We start from the raw sequence: 7462 nt of genomic DNA on the forward strand, positions 1-7462 counted from the left end.
ACTATTGATACCAGTGGACCAGAGCAAAAACACGATCTGAACTGTGCTTTATGTTTAATGACTCTTGTATTTCTGAACCATGATAGGAAAAATGTTATATAAATTCAGTTGCTAAAGCTACCTGACAAATCTTAGAATGATCATACTCGCCAAAAGTAATTTCTTTCACTTGATTGTTCCACTGATTTTAAAAATATCAATTCTATTTTGGTTGTGCATATTGAGACCAAATCAGCATATATGAACATGATAGAATTATCTTTAGTTGGGGGCTTACAAAATTAATGACACAAATAAAAAGAACGTGTATTGGCTTTGAATACAAGCTCTCTAATTATAAAAAGAGCAAAAACAAACAAAAAATTCCACATACCTTCATCCAATTAGGACCCAGAACAAGAGAGAGCTCATTATTTTTAGGGCTGTCTTTATATGAGTATTAAAGTAAAGCACAGAAAGTAAAAGAAATGAGGGGTCCTCACAATTTGCACTTGATAGAAATGTCAAAGAAGCTATAATTTTAGGCAAACTAGGAATATATACCTAGCTTAAGGTACTCTTTCAAAGGCATAGCACTTGTATTTCAGTGACCTCATTTTAGCTTTACTTTAAAAGGATTTTTGCTAACCCATCACAAAAAAATCAAAATTAAGGGTTAAAAACTGCAAAAATAACAAATGCAAAGTGAATTTCTTTTGGAGCCTCCAGCCTTATACATGGACACAAGAACTTATAAGAGTAACTATAGGAAAGTAGAAAGATTCTTTGATAGTCACAAACTGCCTATTGAGTAGCAATTTGTGGCAGATGTTTGCTTGAGCACCTAAGTTGAGAAAAAGAGCTGTTCCTTAAGAACTGTAAGAAACATGAAGGTTGAAGAGTTTTAATAAACAGTGAGCACAGTGAATGGAGGCAGTGAATATGACCACCAGAAAGTCTGATAGCATTTTAGGCTATTCTAACAGAACTAGCAAAGTAGCAATTCCTTTCTACTTTGTTCTGGACAATGCGATCACGTATAGATACTACACTTAACATAATATGCATCAACAAGAGTAACCAGAAGAGAGTGATGAAATGGTGAAAAAACTAAAAATAATATTTAGTTGAAAGACGTGTAGATGTAAGAAGGATACAAAGAAAAGACTTGATAGGTGAGACATAGGGTCCATGATAGTAACGTGAAAATAATTGAAGAGAAAGGACTAGAAATCACACTTGCTTTACTATGGGTCCCCAATTTTGTTGGAGAGAGATTTTGTTCAATAATAACTGCCTAACAGGTCAGATTCTCTAAACAAAGAATAGACCACCTCGAAAGGTAACATGTTCTCATTCACTGAAGTATCAATTCAGACCACATAGATATTTAGGAGGAATGCTGTAGATTCAATAATATAAGAGTAGATGAGCTATATAATGTTTAATCTTCCTTTGAAGCCTAAGGGGTTTGATAGCAGGATACTCAAGTAGACAGTTAGCTAAGAGAAAGTAAAAACTATTTGTTTTTGTAATGAGTGTGAGTAGCCATGAAAAAAGGAGCCACTCAACAAATAACCTCAAAAATTGCAATATCATAAATTTTGTAGGCAATTTTTTTTCAAATTGAAAGTGGTAAAAAAGGTATTAAGTTACCTGACTAAAATGCCATTGTTTTCCTAGCTGAGATGTATTTAAAGAGGAGGCCAATGGTTTGAATTTAAAATAAGAAAAAGTAACAGCAAACAATATTTAAAATGAGCATGAAGTGAAGTGAAAGTCTCTCAGTCATGTCAGACTCTTTGTACCCCATGGACTATACAGTCCTTGGAATTCTCCAGGCCAGAATACTGGGGTGCCTAGCCAATCCCCTTCTCCAGGGGATCTTCCAGGGAACCCAGGTCTCCTGCATTGCTGGTGGATGTTATCCTGCTGAGCCACCAGGGAAGCCCAAAATGAGCATAAGGTGATATTTCTGAGAAATACTAATATTTTTTTTAATGTGTTACTCATATAGAAGAAAGAGAAATGCATGACTTTTTTGTAAGAGAAATAAAACTGCTCGTAGAAGAATGCTATGCCTTCTGTTTTCTTCTTCTTTTTTTTTACACAGGACATTTAGGGTGTCCTGACAGAGTCTGCCAAGAGCTGGATATAATCCCCAAACACAAGTCCATGCAGGCATACACATCCCTGAATCTTTTGGTCCTAGGACAGCCAGAAGTACTGATCACCTGACTGAGGAGCCAGGTTCACTGCTTGGGTCCCTCTCAAGGGGATGCTGAAATCTTTTTTTAAAATTAATCAATTAATTATTTAATTAATTTGCCTCACTGCACGGCATGTTGGATTTAGTTCCCGGACCAGAGACTGGACCCGTGCTCCCGTCACTGGAAGCACGGAGTCGAACCGTGGACTGCGGAGGCAGCTGCTGACCTCAGTCTTACTAAATGCTCTATATCCACGTGTGCCTAGGAGCTCCTACATTTTATGAGCTGTTTCTGTGCTCATAGTTCCCTCAGTACCTAGCTACTGTCTATCCTCATTTCCTGTACTAAAAGTGGATTAATCTCTGACTTGTAGCTTCTTAGGCTACATGGTCTCTAACTTTCTCTCAGTACTCCATTATGGTAACCCATTCTAGACTCCAGAGGTGGGAACTGTGGCTCTTCTCATCTATACATCCCAGAAGGAGGATGCAGTGACCATGTTCAATTTTAAAATATGTAAGAGATGTAATACAATAAAAATTAATTTGCAGTCTTAATTCTCATAGATGTTAAACTGCAGAAAATCAATTTTGAATAATTTTGATTGCTTTGTGACAGTCACTGCATGGCAAATAGATGGGGAAACAGTGGAAAGAGTGGCTGACTTTATTTTTCTGGGCTCCAAAATCACTGTGGATGGTGATTGCAGCCATGAAATTAAAAGACACTTTCTCCTTGGAAGGAAAGTTATGACAAACTTAGACAGCATATTGAAAAGCAGAGACATTACTTTGTTAACAAAGGTCTGTCTAGTCAAGGCTATGGTTTTTCCAGTAGTCATGTATGGATGTGAGAGGTGGACTATAAAGAAAGCTGAGCGCTGAAGAATTGATGCTTTTGAACTGTGGAGTTGGAGAAGATGCTTGAGAGTCCCTTAGACTAGGAGATTCAACCAGTCCACCCTAAAGGAGATCAGTCCTGGGTGTTCATTGGTAGGACTGATGTTGAAGCTGAAACTCCAATACTTGGGCCACCTGATGCGAAGAGCTGACTCATTGGAAAAGACCCTGATGCTGGGAAAGATTGAGGGCAGGAGGAGAAGGGGATGACAGAGGTTGAGATGGTTGGATGGCATCACCGATTCAATGGACATGGGTTTGAGGGAACTCCAGGAGTTGGTGATGGACAGGGAGGCCTGGCATACTGCGGTTCATGGGGTCACAAAGAGTCAGACACAACTGAATGACTGAACTGAACTGAACTTGTGACAGTTTCTTAAAAATTGTCCAAAGATGGTTCACACTTCCTAGACCGTAAGGGCTATCCTTATGCTATTCATAAGATACATACAAAACCCCATTCCCTTGTATAAGAGTACAAGATATGACTTGAAACATTTACTGAATATTAAGTTTCTCAGACTAGGAATTCATTTTTTTTTTCACATTTAATAATCATCACAAAACCATTTTCACTCCAGTGCTCAAATACACCACTGGATCTGTTAATAGACTCAATTGATGTTTTGTTGGATCAACACATGTGAATGGAAATCAAAACAGTATAACTACCATTATGTGGAGCTTAAGCAATTAACATTTAATCGTGTTCAGAAATGGCCCAGGAACATAGAGATTTGTTCTTTCTGAGACTAAAGAGCTCCAGGTATAAACTGAGACCCAAGACTAAGAGTCACTTCTACAACACTTATGATCAAGGGTGGTCCCAGCTAAGGGCAAAAGAGTCTCTCCAAGGTGCCATGGATAAACTTATTTACCTACCTCAGAAGTATATTTTGAAGCAAACTCATGCTGACATACTCATCAGATGCAGCTCTATTCACACTTACAATCTGACAGAGACGACAGTAAGCTCCTGTCATAGGTGAGGGAGCTGATGAGTAAAGACTGTCAACAACATTTCCTGATAGAAATCATCTCTTTTATCCTTTTCAGTATATAATCCCAGAGTTTCTATCAAACACTTGACAAAGAACTTATGAATTTAAAAAGAAAACTATTTCTTTTTTAGGAAAAAATGATCCTTGAATATCTGTAGCAACCTACAGATATACATTCCTAGGAATGTTTCTTCCATAATATACTTGGCATTAGGTAGGACTGTTTATTCAACAATAGAAACAATTGGCAAATCAGATGTGTCAGAAAATGCTGACATCAACTGACTAAGACTGCTAAAATCATGGCTGGAACAAACAGAATTTAAGAGGGCATAGTCAAAGAAAGAATTAATGAACATTCATGATTCTTTATTTTATTCTTACATTCATCAGATACCAAGAAAGGAATGCCCCTAGAATACATCATTTTAACTTCCTAAAGAAATACCTTCAGCTAATTACTTCTATGTGGTATGCTCATAATTTTAAGTAAGAGATAAGGATTTACCACTTGAAGTGCTTTTATTTATCTTCCCAGATAATATGCAAAACTATGCAGTAAAATGGCAGAGACCTAATAATACATGATAACAGTAAATAAAATTGAGATGGGTTGTACTTTGCTGGTATTTTACCGTTGTGATATTGTTGGTTAAAACTTGATTCCTGTGAACTAAATCCTCCACCTTTTATAAAAATTTGTTTTGCAGGTGTCTACATCTTTTACATATAAAGTTAGCCTTTTATGTTTAAATTCATAATTTTCCCAGTTTCTATTTTAAATTTTATTCCACTTGTTTTGCTGAAGTATTCTAACTTCCTGAAATAATTTTAAATCTTAATACTAATTTACTGAATTTACAATACTTCCTAGAGTCCTGAAAATTTCATAAGCATCCCTCTTATCCTTTTAACCAAATGCTGCTGACAACAGTGACTTATACAGGGCCAAGTACAAAACACTATGATATTCAATGGATAAATTTTCAAGGGCAAAGATTTGTTCTTTGGGGAGAATGAAGCACAGTGATGTAATTTTATTCATTCTTAGAGCAAATGTGGCTCATTCAGCATAATTTCTTAATTACGATCCAAATGAAAATGTAAAAGAAATTATTTCTGACTGAAGTAAAGGCATATAGAAAGAAGATACTGTGTAACCTACTTTATGTCCATGAGAGATTTGGATCTTTTATATTAATCACATCTAATTCTTTGAATATCTCACCAACATCATTTAAAGTCATAATTAGCACTAAATAGCGAGAGGATCACCATCTTGGAGGTCATGGAATGAAGCCAGAGTATTGATATTGGAGCCTACTAATGCTATTTTCTTCAACAAAGCTGATGAGTTTGATGGGTGCAAAGGTTGGACATTCATGCAGTAGCCATGTGATGAAGTGGAGCCAATATGCAGCATGCACATTTAAGACACACAGGCAGCTTGGAATATGGCAAATACTCATAACATGTACATTTTGCACATAATGATACAAATGAAAAGGGGAAAAATACAATGAGTAGTGACTCCAGTTGTAAATCATTATGTAGCCTCAATGAATTAGGGAAGAAAAAATAACCTTTTGAGTCATGGTCACAGATAGCAACTTCCTTTGCTTATATCTCCAAAGAGGAAAAGCTCTTGAAGACATAGGATTAGCATTTCTACTTGTAATATTTGCAAAAATGAAATTATATCCCCTACTGAAAACTCAAAGAACAAAACAACCTTGTTTTGGTGTCTATGTCTGGAATACCACATCCCTATATATGTATTAATATGGAGAAAAGATCATGTAACATTTCAAATTATTTTTCATATTGCATCTGTTTTAATTATGAAAGTGAGTGGGGAACAACCTATCAGAAAGCAAACACTCTGAAGTAACATGGCAGAGTTAACCCATAATGAGGTTCACATCTGATCCCTCTCTCTGCTGGAGGGGCCAGTATTAAACAGGTAGCCTGAAAAGGAATCACCATGTGCATAGTACTAGGGGACATGCTAGTAGAATGGAAGATTTGGGCTTTGCAATTAAAAAAAGACTTAAGTTTAAAAAGAACAGATATATGTACGTGTATAACTGAATCACTTTGCTGTATACTGAAACTAACCCAACATTGTCAATCAACCATATTTCAATTTAAAATAAAATTAAAGAAAGAAAGAGATTTAGATTGGGACCCTGACTGTCCCTCACTAGTTGTTCTACCTTGGGCAGTCACTTCATCTCCCTGAGGCTCTGTTTCCTCCTTATATAATGAGGATAATAATATCTTGGATTTATGTGAAAAGTTCTAAGAAAATGTAACATACACTAAGAGTCATGATAGCTGCGATCATCATTTCCTCAGACTTGTTATAGTCATTCTACTTGTTTGGACAAGCAACATCACCAAATAAGCAAGTGAGAGTCATAGGTGCATAAAGCAGATTAAATAATTTCTTTATTCTATAGAGCTTTACTTTGATCTGAAAGAATCATCACAAGGAATCTGGTCTGAATTGTGGGTTCACCTCTGGTTCCAGGTTGAATCAGGAATGCTCTCAATAGAAAGAGCTCATGTATATTAGTGGTTAATTAAAAATCAAGCTAGGGAACAACCACTGTGGCAAATGGTTAGATAGTATCTGTAATACTAAAGCTAGAGACATAATCTATGACTTAGCAATTCTGCTCTATATGTTAATATATACTGAACAAATGCATACACATGTTCACCAGAAGATGTGTGCTAGAATGTTCATAACAACACTATTCAAAACAGCTTCAAATTGGAAACTTTGTAAAAGATCAACAGTTGACTAAATTGTGATACATTCACACAATGGAGTACTGCTTAATAATAAGAATAAATGGTATACATTAGAAATAATAATATGGATGATTCTCACAAATATAATGTTGATAATTTTCTATTGTTTAATCTGTATATAGTTGCATAGTTTATTAAATTTATGAACACTCATCAAGTTCTATACTTACATGTGTACATTTCTATATATGTACCATATTCAAATAAAAAATAATAAATTAGGGTGTGCTAATATTCAGTGCTTAATTTCAATGTATTCTTTGATCATTTATCCCATGGCCTTCAGGAAGCATAAGCACATCACACAAGAGAGTTTCCAGAAAGGTTTTGACCAAAACAAATTTTAGTATGTTACTTAGTCTCTGAATAAATGCCAGAAAACACGTTGTTTAGAGACATTATTAAAATTCATGCAATTTAAATGTTAATGTTTTAAGCATAACCTTATGCTAGGGGAAAATAGTTCTATTTGTTATTTGTTTCCAATATGCAAATTCAAAATTTACATAACTATATCCTAATATTTTGCTTATAAAAAGTTTAATTAGTATAA

This window comes from Cervus canadensis, chromosome 7, assembly GCF_019320065.1.
Source record: "Cervus canadensis isolate Bull #8, Minnesota chromosome 7, ASM1932006v1, whole genome shotgun sequence".
In the NCBI taxonomy this organism is placed as follows: domain Eukaryota; kingdom Metazoa; phylum Chordata; class Mammalia; order Artiodactyla; family Cervidae; genus Cervus; species Cervus canadensis.